Source organism: Bos taurus, chromosome 29 (genome assembly GCF_002263795.3).
Source record: "Bos taurus isolate L1 Dominette 01449 registration number 42190680 breed Hereford chromosome 29, ARS-UCD2.0, whole genome shotgun sequence".
Lineage (NCBI taxonomy): Eukaryota > Metazoa > Chordata > Mammalia > Artiodactyla > Bovidae > Bos > Bos taurus.
Genome location: NC_037356.1, coordinates 40,124,909 through 40,139,146, shown reverse-complemented (window position 1 = coordinate 40,139,146; position 14,238 = coordinate 40,124,909). Strand labels below are relative to the sequence as shown.

Genomic DNA, 14,238 nt, shown 5'->3' with positions numbered 1-14,238 from the left:
TCGCCTGAGGGTGCCAAGGTGGGGGGGCCCCACTGAGCAAGATCCTGCCTAGCGGGTGCCTCACTGTCGACCCCGCCCACTCCGTTATTCCGTTCCCTCCCAGCCTGACACCTGCCCAGGGAGGACCATTTCTGGACCCAGGTGAGGGCAGGGAGATGTTCTGAGTATGCTCGACCCTCTGCCTCAGGTGGGCTCTCAGACCAGGGGTGGGAAAGCTGACACCGCCCCTGCCCCGCCCCAGCCAATGCACTCAATGGGATCTTAAGAAGGAGCCTAGGAGCTGTGAACGTGAAGGTGACAAGCCCCAACCCTGAGGAGCTCACGGTGCAGAATGATGAGGACACCCACACGCGGATCAGTGAATACAGGGCTCTAATGCCAGGGACCCCACAGCGAGGACAGCTGCTTAGCCCAAGGCAAGACAGACAAGGCTTCGAGCTGGGTGCTGATGCTGAGTAGGAGTTCACCACCAGGCCGAAAGAGGGGGTAGGCACTTGTCACTCTTGTCCTCCCCCTTCTCCTGTGCCCATACACACTAGCCTCCCAGAACCCCTGGGGGGCAAACACAGCCTCAGCATTCAGCCTGCCACACTCACCTCTGCCCTGGAGGTGCTCTGGGCTGAGCATCAGGGCTAGCTCCCAACTCGGGCCTCTGGGTTGCTGCCAGGCAGGGAAGCTGGTGAAGGGAGAGACCCAGAAACCCATCCATTTCTTTCAAAGAGCACTGAAGCGATGTGACCACAAATCCCATGAGTTTACTGAAATGTCTTTAAAGCAAACGGCTTGAATGGATTTCTCCCACCCTTCTCTCCACTGAGGCGCTCACTGGAAAACAGCAGCTCACAAGGTAGAGACTTGGGGCTGCTGGGGCCTGATGGAAACAAAGTCTCAGCTGCAAAGCCAGGCAAGAGGCACTGGGATAAAGGCAGCTCTGGGCAGGAGATGAAAAATGACATCGAACCACGGGCAGGGCAAAGGTGATGGAGGAGGGCTCGTGGGAGGCCAGTATCAGATCCAGAAACGCTCGGATACTCTCAAGCCCTCGACTACTGGTGGCTTTCCCAGCACCACGGGTCTCCCTCTTTCCTGTTCCTCCCTTCACCCTCGCCTTGAGGGCCGTGCCCCGAGCAGCTGCTTCTGCACAAGTCTCACTGGGCAGCCAGAACGGACAGGTGAGATTTTCCTGGACAGCACAAACTGCTTCCAAACCAGGGAAAGGAGCGAGAGTGGGAAGGTATGTGACTCACCAGAGATGAGAGCTGGAAGGGCCCAGGGAAATCAGAGCTCAAGAGTCCCTGAGTCTTAGTGGTGAAGACTCTAATAGGCCCAGAGAGGTACGCTGATCTACCCGAGGTGACACAGCTGTGGGCCCTTGTGCTGTCCCTGGCTTCATTCCAAGACTCGTTCATTTCAACGGTTACTTCTTGAGCACATTCTAGGTGCCTAGACTCTGGAATTTAGGCTCAGGCTTTTCCTAGATGATGCCCTGATGAAAACTGAAGTCTGTCCCCTGAGGCTTGCAAGCCAGGGGGCGGGGGGCCTCCCATTGCTTGGCTGTCTCCTCCCCACTCATTCTTCCTGTGTAAAGAGGAGGAGGTGCCCTCCCATCATCAGAGGAAGACTTAAAGACAGGAGGAAGTGAAAAAGTGGGAGAAACAGTGGGAAGGACTGGGGAACACTGGGCACAGCCTGAAGGGGAAGGGAAGAGACCACGGTGAAGGACACTCCGGGGAGGCAGGCTGAGCAAGAGAGACACTGTTCTGGGGGTCCCGGGCTGCTCCTGGCGCCTGTGGCCTAAGGACCCTGGACCAGACATGATTACCTATCCTTCTTTTTCCTTCTTATCACAAAGTACATGTTCTCCATAGAAAACAGAAACAAACAAAAAAACAGAAATCATCCAAGATCCCTCCAGGACAATTATTAACTATTAAGATCTGTGTAGTCATTCTTGCCTGTTCAAATACAGGATCATTCTGTACCTGCCACATTTTTTTTTTTTTACTGAGCCAAAGAAGGTGAATATTTCTCATTAAACATTTTTCTAGCCCAATCTCCCCTCATTATTGTACAGCAGTCCACGTGCATGCACTATGTGAGTCTATTCAACCAGTTTCCTACTGGTGGCCATTAGGCTGTTTCCCCTTCTCGCTGTGAGAAAAGCCCCACAGCTGGACCCAAGGATGGGCTGCTCCAGGCCCCAGGTGGGATGGTGCTGGCTACTGGGGGCTCCTGACCCCCATCTAGCGTCCTTTCTCCCCCAGCAGAGGCAGAGCCTTGTGTGAAGTGTGGGGAGGTGGGTACAAGGGTCTTGCCCTTCTACACCACTCTCAGAGTGATTTCCAGTGACTCTCAAACTTGAATAGGCAGAGATGAGGTGGGTAAATGCAGGTTCCCAGGCCCCACCAGGCATTATGAAAGCTGGTGGTCCAAGGTAGGGCCCAGGAGCCTACAGCTGAGCCCATCAAGGCCATCAAGGTCAACCCCAGGCGATTCTGAGGCTGGGTGAGCTTCCTGGCATTGAGAGATGCCCTCCTGGAGAGGATGAGGCCCAGCCATGCTTCTCTTCCCCGAGTGAGCCGAGGAGGCACCTCAGAGCTGCTCGAACTGCAGAGTCCTGGGCCCCCCTCCGGAGATTCTGATTTAGTGGGGGGTGGGGAAGGGCGCCCTGAGATTCTGACCTTTCTAACCTGTTTTCAGGCGTTGCCACTGGTTCATGGGCCACACTCAGAAGCACTCAAATTAAACTGGTGTGGGCACTGTGAGCAAGTGTAGTGGGCAAGTGCAGGTGCTGGGCACCGTGCCTGGAAGGGCAGTCACAGCAGGCACTGAGCGAGCACTTCTGAGGGCCTGAACACTGCCCCAGCTGCTCAAGGTGTGGTCCGAGAGCCTCGTCCCAGGGGGCAGGTCTGGGCCCCACTCGGCCTCAGAGGGAATCTGCAGGATCTTAGTTCTCCAGCCGGGAATGGAACCCGTGACCCCTGCAGTGGAAGCGTGGGGTCCCAACCACCGGACCACCAGGGAAGTCCCTAAAGCGGCACTTTGCTGAGACCTGAACCCCGTCATCCCGTGTCATCCTTCTGATATTCCTCTGATGCAGGTCAATTCCTGATTTTACAGCCAAGATTCTGCAGCTGTGAGGTTACGTGACATTGTTAAGGTCTCCCAAGTGCCACCAGCAGGGGCTGCAACAGGAAGCCGGACAGTCCAGCCCCAGAGCCCGGGTTCCTCACTCCAACTCTCAACACCCCCTGCAGTTTTCTGTTCAAGCCCCACAATCATGGCAAGAGGTGAGACCTCAGAGACCAGGGGAGTCAACCCAACTGCTCAGAAGTGCTCCCCGGGAAATGCAGGCGGGGCTGGGGGGTGGGCTGTCTGCTGTGTCCACGCCCACATCCTTCCCTCTGGGCCCACTGTGTTGGTGGCCCCGGTCTGGGTGGGGGTTGCGCCTCCTGAAACCTACAGGCTCTGTGGACTCGGTCGGGGGTTGGGGGGGCAGGAAGCGGGAACTGGGGTGGAGCTACCAGGAGCTCAGTTTGGTCTGAGGACATTCTTTCTTCGCAGCCAGACTCAGCTCTGTGTGCCTTTTGAAAGGCAGCAGAGAATATCTGTGCTCAGCCCAATGAGGCTGGCCCCTTTCAACCTTCCCCTTGCTGCCATTTCCAATTACAACTTCAGAGGCGCCTGTAATTTATACATCTCAGGATGCACTGCTCCAGCCGCTTTATGATGGGAGTTCATTACACCATTAAGGTTAAACTTTTATAAAGTACTGAGCAGGTGGTGGGCTGGGCGCCCGGCTTAGTTACCACTGCCGGAAGCCTGCTGAATAGGGTTCACCTGGGGTGGAGGGGGGTATCAGGTTCTCTGAAGGGGCCAAGAAATGGAGAAGGCGGTCCCAGAGAATGGGGGCCCTCTGTTAGCCATTTATTACGCCGCACGGTGGAGCAGGCAGGCGACAAGGAGAACAATCTGCAGCAGCTCAGCAAGGCTGGCAGGGGGCGTGGGGGTGAGTGGAAGCCCCCCCAAGCGGCCTGCCAAGGCACAGGGTCTGAGCCACGGACGGGCCCACACGTGGGCAGTGACAAAGGAGATGGGAGGCTGGTCCTCTCAGCAATAGGGTGGCTCTGGGGGTCTTCCTTTTGTAGGAACCTGTCCTTCCTGGGGCTCAAGGGGTCCCCCAACCCGATACCAGGTCGGGGAGCAAGAATGAACACCTCCCGCCGCTCCCCCCCAACCCGAGAGCAGGGGCCAGATGAATGGGGGTCCCCCAGCTGGCCAGCTGCAAACACACGGCCTTGAGCAGGTTTCTTCAGTTCTCTAAGGAAGCTGAGATCCTCAACCCGCCCCTCAGCTGTCAAACGCACATGCCTCCCTCCCAGGGCATGGTCCCAGCACAGAACTGGGTGAGCGCCCACTGCACCAGAGCTGTGTCTGTTCTTCGCATTAAATGAGTTAAGGGCAGACAGAGCACTGAGGAAGGTGTACCCAGCAGGGAGAGGATTCTTGGCTCTTTGTTGCCGTTGTTACATTGTCTGTTTATGTATCCGGCCCTAACCTGGGAACTCTCTGAGGAAGCGGTGGTAACTTAGCTTACTCCCAGCTCCAGGCACGGAACTTTGGCCTGCAGTAGCTGCTTGACCAGGGTCCCTGAGAGCGGGTGGATGGGAGTTTTACAAGTGGCGGGGCTGTTCCTGGCTCTGCAGACTGGCCTGGGTCCCAGGGACGGTGTCGGGCGGAAGACCAAGTTCTCTCAAAGGTATGAGGCTGAAGCCACCTCTTGAGAAACATTCCTTGACTTCCTAGGAGGAAAGAGACTCCAGATGTGGCTGGATTTTCTGGCTCCAGGACCCCGGGCTTGACTCCCCTTCTCCTTCCACAAGTGCCCAGAACCCAGGAGGATGAAGCAGGGTCTGCTGGCTCAGGAAGCACTGCTGTGGCCGCGCAGGCTGGCCTCCTCCAGTCGCAGGAGAGGCTGCCCCAACCGACAGGCTCCCAGGGCTGGACAGGACCGGATGGGACTCTGGACTTGTCAAGGTCACCAGCGTTCTTGGCTGTGAGTCCAAGTCATGACCCCCATGCTTGGGGTGCACAGTCCCACCCACAGTCCATCTTCCCACAGTCGTGGGGAGGGGGAGGGGCGGGGGGACGGCCCCTTGGCACAAAGGGGTCAGAGACTCTCTAAGGAAAGACTGGCCTCTCCCAGAAACCTCAGGGGAGGAAAAGGTGGATGAAAAAAAAGAAAAAAGAAAAAAAGGCAGCCGGATGGAAGAGGCGCCAAAGGGAAGGAAACCAAACTAGGAGAGGAACCAAGAGGGATGGGCCACCTCGGAGAGTGCTGGGGTGGGAACAGGGTTGGATGCCAGAGGGCCGGCGGGTCACTGCCAGCCCTGAGAAGCGCCAGGGTTGCCTGGCTGCAAGATGCAGCCTCATGAAAGTTGCGGAGGGTCCCCTGGGGGGACAGATGAGTGGACGGCAGGTAACATTTACAGTGCTCCTGGCATTGAGCAGAATGTCCAAAGAGGTGGCATCTCATTTGATCCCAACAGCTGCCCGGTGTGCTGTGTTCCACTAGACACCCCCCCCCCACTTTAGAGACGAGGAAACTGAGGCTCTGAGAGTTGAGGGGCTTGCCCACATAGCAGTGGACTTGAATGGAGCTTTATGCTAAAGTCCATGTTCACAGGCCTATGTTACACTGACTTTAAAGAGAGAATGAATCGGAGCTGGGTGATTGGAAGAATAAGAGGGGCAGCGTGGTCTTGGGAGGCTTGGCCGGGCCGAGCGGGCTAGGTGGGCAGTGCCAACCAGGAGGCAGCATGTCCAATGAGACTACAGAGGCCAGGACGGTCCGCTGGGCCCAGGGCTGCCGGGAGGACCTGGGCCAGCCCGAAGCTGCAGCGGGGCAGCTGGCCCAGGGCAGTGTAGAGCTCCTCTGAAGTAGAGTCTGATGTAATCCCCGCCTGCAGAGGGCGGAAACTTGGGAAATGAAACCAGCCGTCACCTCGCTGCAACCCGGCCACAGATTTCCAACGGCCATGCCAGGCGGGCCTCACCCCTGCCACAGTCTAAGGCCTCTGCCCTCCTCCCTGGGGCCCAGGGGAGCACCGCCAACCTTGCCCCCAGACCCAGTCCAGCGCTGAGACATGCTCGGAGTAAAGCTGATGAGAAAGCAGAGGGTTTCTAGCCAACGCCCTGGGAAGCCTGCCATCGGGAAGCTGACGGTCTCACCGCCTTCTGGAGCAGACGTGGGGCTCACCTCTCCAGCGGGCTTTCCGCATACTTGGAGGGGTGAGGGGAGGTACTCCAGGGTGGCATGGTGAGCCATCCTCTGTCCGCACTGAACCTGCCTGAAGTGATCTGGTCAGGCTGCCCGGGCAAGTGGCAGACAAGATGTGTGGTGAGGTCCGAATTCCAGGCAGGCCCCGTGCACTTCCACATGACCGAAGGCCCCAGGGCAGGTGGGGTGGCCTCCAAAGGACCCAGGCACGCTGGTCAGCCATTTGGGACACCAGACTGGGGCCTGGCCCCCTTGAGGACCTCCTGACCAGCTCTTGGCCCAGGAGGGTCCTCAAGCAAGGCCTTCCAGCTGGTAAACCACAGAATTCACTAGTCTGTGCGGGCAGCTCACAGCGTGGGTGTAGATCCCTGGCCCGGATGCATGCCCAGTCATAAGCATTCCTGGCCTTCATGCCAGGTCCTGAAGCTTTGAATCTCACACACAAGCAATTCTAACCCCTGACCAGCAGAGTGTCTTTCCCACCCAGCATTGCCTCTGAGCATGGGCACAGCCAGAGAAGGAGACAGAGTAAATATCATTGTTGCTGTTATACAAATGGGGCAACTGAGGCTTGGAAAGGCTGAATGACTCATCTGAAGTTGCCCAGCAGAGCCAGAGGCAGGATCCAAGCCTGGCACCCACGACCTGCTTTGCTGTCTCCCTAAAATCACCCATCTTGGGACCCTTGGAATGGGTGCTCCTGGTCCCATCCAACACAGGCCAACATATCAAACCAGACATGCAAAAGGTTTGAGGCCGCTGGATAAATACACAGATATCAGATAAACAGGCCAGGGGAGATGGAGAGAGGAGATAATTACGGGAGCATGAGGCCAGCACCCTGTATCTCAAGGCTGCTGGAGTACAGGAGGCTCTGCCCTCTGTCAGCCGACCACGTAGAGCACATTTCCACACCTCACCTATAAAACGGGTTAATACCACCTGCCTCTTGGGTGGTCATGGGGATTAAATGAGCTAATGCATGAAAAGTGCTTAGCATGGCGCCTGGCGTGTTCGGTAAGTGCTATTTGCCATCATTTTTAGTCTTTAGTGAGAACATGCATTAGTGAGGGGAACAAGCCATGAACGTTTAACAACACACACTCAGAAGGGCGCCTGTGCTCCAACCCCTGACCGCATCACGTAGTACAGTCCTGGTGTGCGATGGCCGGGGGGTGGGGAAGAAAGGCATCACAGTAGATGGGGGCACTGTGTGGGCCTGAAGGAGAGGCAGGGCTCAGGGAGGAGAGGGGAAGGTCCCGGGCTCAAGCCCTGGCTTCCCACCTACTTGCTGTGTGTCCTTGGGCAGGTAACTCACCCTCTCTGAGCCTCCTATAAGACACGAGTGGAGAGGGATGGACAAGTAGAGGGATACTTATCACAAGGAGTAAGTGGGATTCTCTCTGTGCTATATGCTGTCCCAGGTTGAGTTCCCAGCATTCACAAAATGGAAACTATTGTTATTATTACTGTTATTTGGTGGCTGAGCAAAGGCTCCTGGAGACAGATGCCCTGAGGCCTCCCGACCCCTCAAACCTGAAAGGGTCTGGCAAGAGCCGAGGGTGGGGCTCTGGCCCTAAGGTGGGTGGGGGCAGGGAGCCAGAGGAGCGGCCTCACCGACCTCACCCCACGTGAGGCTTGCCCAGAGGGAGCCGCCGCGTGCTGGGAGGTGCAGGGCGGATTGTATATAATGAAGAGACATCAATAATAAATTAACCTCAAGGAAGTCCAGGAACATCAATCATAAATTAATTAAATGGCTCCGGGAAAGGCAAGGACAAGGGGCCACTTTGGGGCGTAAACTGCCTCACCTTACACAGCACGGCCCACCCTCCTGTCCCCGGCCTGCAGGCTCTGCAGCACGGCCATCTCCAGGTGGAGGAGCTGGTCCTCAGGAGCAGCTCCCCAAACGCAGGTGAAGCTAAGCCCAGCTCTCCTCCCACCCAGCCTCCAACTCAGAGAGCTCTCAGACGCCAAGAGGGTTTCTGATGAAACTTCCCAGAATAGTAACCTCCTGGGCTGAACTCGGGCAGGCAAAACTTCAAGGGGTAATGTGGTGAGAAAATGATCAGACACCTGGCAAGAAATGTGAGGAACTAGAGCCCCCTTGGTGGGTGCTCGGGGATGAAGGAGCACAGCCTCCTTCAGGGCATCCCCGACAGCCTCCTGTTTGCACCCCCAACCTGGAACCTCCTCCCCACCAAGTCAAAGCAGCTGGAAGGCAAGTGTGGGAGCCGCATCTGAGTCCCAGAAGAGGCTCTGCCCCAGGCCCCCCCTCTTACTGACCAAAGTGACAAACCTCGTGGTCTCCACCTTCCCGGCCTCCCAAGGGCAGCCACTGCCTGGGTACCAGCCTCCCCGTTCCTGCTCCCCAGCCCCTGGGTCCCTGGCACCTGCAACAACACCTCTTCCCGGCACACTCCGCTCAGAACACTGTGGTGACTGCCATATTCAAGGACCGGACCTTCTGCCTCACGGCTGTGGCTCTTGGGGACCCAGCCCCAACTCACTTCTCTACCTTTTATCTCTTCCATTTCCTGCTCCCACGGTCAAGCCAGACCACAAAAGGTCAGCCCCTCGCTTTCTCAGCCATATCCCCTGTTGCTGCCATTTCCTCTACAGTCACCTGGCTGGCCCAGGTTAAAGGCCACAGCCACTTAAGTCTCCCCTGATCTCCATGGTTTGAGTCGCTCTCTCTCCTTTGACCTCCGGTAGCACCCACCTCTTGATGTTACAGTGGAGACCTCTAGGTCCATCTCGTAGCTTCTCAATAGGTTGTAAACACCAGATTCCATACCTTATAGGTGCTGGTATGGCCACTTTGGCTTCTCCGGTGGCTCAGTGGTAAAGAATCCGTCTGCCATTGCAGGAGACGCAGGAGATGCGGGTTTGGTCCCTGGGTGGGGAAGGTCCCCTGGAGTAGGAAATGGCAACCCACTCCAGTATTCATGCCTAGGAGATCCCATGGACAGAGGAGCCTGGTGGGCTACAGTCCATGGGATCGCAAAGAGTCAGACATGACTGAGCATACATGCACGCATGTCCACTTCATTTTCGTGGCTCTCACTGACCTCCAGGTCTCAGAAGGTGCTCAAGAAATAACCATCAGCTCCATCGGAGTGGGAACATATGCCAGGGGCCACAACGTTATCTTGAGTATGATTCTATTGACAGATATGCCAGATTCCAACCATGCCGAGGGTAGGGTGGAACTAATTTCTCCTCATCAAGAAAAGGGACATAACCTATTGCGTCTCCCCTGGTGCTAATATATGCAGATCAGGATGAAGCTGCTTGTTTTGTGGGAAAGATCCCGAATGCAGGAGCAGAAGCACTTACCGAGTGTGCTTCTCACCACTGGGATCCCTCCACTCACCAGGCATGCGGTCCTTACAATCCCTGCTCCCTGTGGGAGGTTCTACTGTCCCCATCTTACAGATGGGGAAATTGAGGTGTAGAGAGGCACCAGGATTTGAACTTGGGTCTGTTTGACCCCAGAGTCCCAAGTCCTAAGGCCCATGGGCTGTGCTGCTCTCTTCTGTCACCTGGGTGGACTGTCCCTGGCTGACTTCCCCAGGGGCTTGGGGAGGAGGCGGAAGCAGGCGTTATGCGAACACATATGGGCATTGGAACCACTCCCCCCAGCCTGGGCTTCCTTCTAAGGAATACTGAGAAAGCAGAAAAGCTGCTCCTGTAAGAATCACACTGAGACGTTAAGCTCCCCTTCCCCGAGCTGGAAGGCGACCCCTCCCCCCGCCTCCCACTGTTCTCTCCTGCTTCTTGGGGCTCAGCAACACCCCAGCGCGCACACCCACTGACACCAGGCCAGCCAGACACAGGAGCCCACGGGCTCCCCCGCCACCAGGCGCTCCTCCGGCTCAGCCCTCACTTCCCACAGAAACACTTGCTTACGGGCACACGCGGCTTGGCACACGTGCACTTGCCCGGCGGGAACGGCCCCAACCCTGCCCGTCTCCACCACGATCCTGCCGAGGAGCCGGGTACTCCTGCCCCTGGCCCTCGACGGTGGCCACACCACTCCCCTCCACATCACCTCCCCGGAACCCTCTCCCAGCAGCCCAGAGGACCCCACGGGGAAGACAGTTTCCTGCATCCTCCCCGCCAACACATCCAGTGCCCCATCCACCAGAGATCCCGTGCAGCCAAAGTCGGAATCAGAAAGGAAAAAGGACAAGATAAACAGCCTTCAGCCATGCCCGCTGGGATGTAACCACATCCCACAATATCCAAGGCTCCACGGCGCTAGAAGATGTATTGTCCTCTGACCGCATGTTCATTGAGAATTCCCCAGCGCCACATGCCTGGTCCACTTGAGTGTGTGGGTATGTGTGTTAGTCTCTCAGTCGAGTCTGACTCTTTGCAACCCCATGGACTGTAGCTCTCCAGGCTCCTCTGTCCATGGAATTCTCCAGGCAAGAACACTAGAGTGGATTGCACTTCCCTTCTCCAGGGGATCTTCCTGACCCGGGGATCAAACCCTGGTCTCCCACATTGCAGGCAGGTTCTTGACCAACTGAGCCACCAGGGAAGCCCCTCCTGGGTGTAAGACACAGCAATTCCAGGGAGAAACTGAACTCAGATGGAGCACTGGCCAACAGGTGATTAAACCCTGAGTGGGATCCCTCTCTGGTCCTGGAGAGAGGGGCTGTGGGGAGGGTCTGTGCCTTCAGCTGTAGCCTAGAAGCCTCTGTCCAGAGATGCCCGATCCCCTGGCACCCCTGCAGCTGAGCAGCTGGGCACCATGATTTACGAGGCAGCTGAGGTGGAAAGGTTGCCAGGAGCTGAGTTAAGCAACTTTTGGAGAAACATGGACAAAGAAATGGGAATAGGACTGAGGACCAGAGTTGAAAAAAACCTCAGCTCCAGAGAGCCCTCGATGGCCACTCCTATGTTACCAGTTCTCTCCCCCTAGCTGGAATCTGCTCAAAACTATGACAAAGGGTGGTGGTGACTGGTGGGGCTCCTGGTGGCCTCAAACCCTGAGGACTTGCAAGACAGCCCTGCTCTGCTTCGGGCCAACAGAGGCTGGGTCCACCCGTTGGCTTCTCCTATCTCCCCCACCTGCCACCCAGCTCGCCTGTGCAGAGTCCCAGCCTCCCAGGCAGATGGCAAGGGGTGGCTGCAAAGGGCTTATGTATCCCCAAACCACAAGGCTGAGCCACCAATCAGGATAGGCAGAGGTGTGGCGGGTGTGCTTAAAGGACATGATCGTTCAATATTCACATCGGGGAGGCCTGAGGCTTCCTCTTAATGGACTCTCACTAGGACAGCATTCCAAGCAGGAGCTGAAGCGCTGGCAACTCCTGGGGAGGCAGCGAAAGAGGCCTCGGGGGGCACCCCGAGAATGACCTGCAAACAAGTGGCTGAGGAAGCACCAGGCGGTGTCCAGGTGGCGACCCCTGGGAAGTGCCGGTCCTTGGCCTGGACAAGTCAGCTGACCATCCGGGGCCTGGTAGGATGTGTCCTCCTCCGCCACTCGTGCCGTGACACTGCAGCGTGGACACAGGGCAACAACTTTCTGCCTCGGGGACCAAGCTTGTGAAACGGGTTGCTGGCTACAGCAGATACTCCTATGGAATGCTGGAGAAACGGGCCTGGGTTCATGGAATCTGGCCTGCCAGTGTGAAGCTTTTGAGCCATGGGGGATGTATTTCAGGCTCTGCAGCCCATTATTAGTAACTGGGCCCCAGTGGCAGAAAGTAAAGACCCTGGCAGCCACCCTCACTCATCTTCTCCACCTGGGTCGGCCCTTCAGGCAGAAGTGGGTCCTGGGGGATTCTTGCTACACCTGTCTGCTCTCAAGAGGCCCGCTCTGAGGGTGTCCATCATCCCTTCTCCTTGCCCCCGGCACCCCTCATGGGCCCCAGCCTCCTGCCATCCAGCCTCCACCTCCGTCACAGGACCACCCCGCCCCGTCTCCTCTCTGGTGACTCTGACCCACTTGGCTTTCTTAAGGCCACGGCCCCCCAAAACACGGATGTGGCTGCTGCCCACTCGCATCCTCTGAACCAGGAGCCAAAGTAAATTCTCAAGAGAAAACACACACGTCCAAGTCCTGCTCCCACCCGGGTACCCCAGATCTGCCAGCCACAGACACCTCCCAGCCCTGCGCGGCCACAGGCGCGTCTGCAGCCCTGGTGAAGGGCTTCCTCTTGTTCAGCCCACTCCTGCAGGGCTCTCCAGTGGCTGCGGCCACGCTCGGACCGTCCTCAGGAGACCTGGGGCCTGGTTCCAGCTCAGCAGCTGACTCACAATGTCAACAGATCCCACTTTCCCCACCAGGAGCCTTTACGCTCAGGGCTTCTAATTCCCTACGACAGGCCCTTCCTCCCCATTCACATTCCATGCTTCCATCTCCTCGGCCTCCGGCCCTGGTCTCTTCACCTGAGGATAATCCCTGACCCTTGGACAGGTCTTCACAAAGGGTTTCTGTGGGCACCATCTTTCATCCTCCGTGACCACCTTCCGATGTGGCTGTGAGAGGTAAAGTCACCTGTTCAAGGTCACACCAGCGAGACTGGAATTCAAGTCTTCTGGCTCCAAATGCACCGGACAACACTCCAGCTTTGAGGAACCTCAGCAGCATCTCCAAGCACACACTTGGGATAATGAGTTGCCAGCCCCACCCTAGTCTCCTATACCCTCAGCCTGGTCTTTCTGGACTCCTAAAGGCCCAGCCTCATTTATTCTTCTCCTGCGATTCCACTTCCTCAAGAGATCCATAAAGACCTAACAATTTCCTCCCACATCCTAAGACTCCTCTGCGGGTGGGGTGGGGGTGGGTCTGTAAATTGCCCCTCTGTGAAGTAGGGCATATGTGATGCTGAGTGAGACCCTCACCTAGGGCTTCCCGAAGGATCGGTGAGGGCAGAAGCAACCCCAACAACACTCCTGGTGGCTGCAGACTCGTTTTTCAAACATGCTCCAAATGATCCTCTGGACCCAAAGGCTTCTGAGCATCACGGACACCATCACCCCAAGGAAAAGGCAGGGCCCGGGAACCACAGATGGCTGGAGCCCTACGCCTCCCCCTGCCCACCAACATGGCCCACCTCTCAGCCCTGCAAATGTCTCAGGACACATGTTCAGAGATAGAGAGCAGAGCTGAGAACCACCCACCCCTCCCCTCTTCCCCAAAGCTGGATGAATTCATGAGCCCAGGGTGATGGTAGCGCCTAGAGAGGTCTCTGTCTGGGCCACCATCAGGGTCTTCAAAGTAGAAGCATCTCCTGGTACCTCTCTTCCATGTCCATTTAAAGGATACCAACCTTCTCCCAGACTTCTGCATTTCTCAGTCCCTAGTGTGCCCAGCAGACGTTAAAGGTGGATCTCTGTGCCAGAAGCAATACCCCTCATCATACCCAGAGTGGGAGGACAGGCATTCACCCTGCCCGTCCACCAGGGTCTGAGGGCCACGGATTCTCCCCTCGTAGGGCCGGGCTGCCCCAGCACTATGCTGTGCCAGGGCCATTTCTCACAGTCACGGCCAGCAACTCCTGCCATGCTGAGGACACAAATTCTTCAAGCCCCGGGTGCCATCACTCCAGACCATCTCAAGGCCAGAACCATTGGACACCTTACTAATGAGAGCACTTCCTCACACCCCTGCCGGGGGCACCACCATGCGCCCACCAGCTGGCCACCGCCACCCCAGCACGAGTCCAATTGCTCTGCCCATCACCTGCCCGCACAGAGGGCTGCGCCCGCCTCACACCTGGGCGGCCACCACCACACCAAGGTGGGGGTGAGTCTCTTTCTGACACCCGTGCCAGGAAAACCACGCTGCTCGGGCCAGACCCACGCTGCCCACGCCCACGCCACGGGTGTCACCCTTCCCACATCGGTGCCAGGGGCTCCACGGATCCCACACCTGTCACGGGCGCGCGCGGCAGCCGCACCTCCGCCTGCGGACCCGTCGGGCGGGCCATCGCGCGCCC

The 14,238-nt window shown here is 57.4% G+C and overlaps 1 protein-coding gene across 2 annotated transcripts in view; it reads right to left on the bottom strand.

Moving 5' to 3' along the window:
- The window catches only part of DAGLA (diacylglycerol lipase alpha), a 66,456-nt gene that overhangs the window by 52,009 nt on the left and 209 nt on the right, over nt 1–14,238 (bottom strand). Inside the window, exon 1 of one of the 2 annotated variants that reach the window (XM_005226930.5) lies at nt 1–14,238. This exon is cut by the window's left edge and continues 22,095 nt beyond it. The exons of the other annotated variant lie outside the window; for it this stretch is intronic. The gene's annotated coding sequence lies outside the window, so the exon portion shown is untranslated. 2 annotated transcript variants of the gene reach the window in all.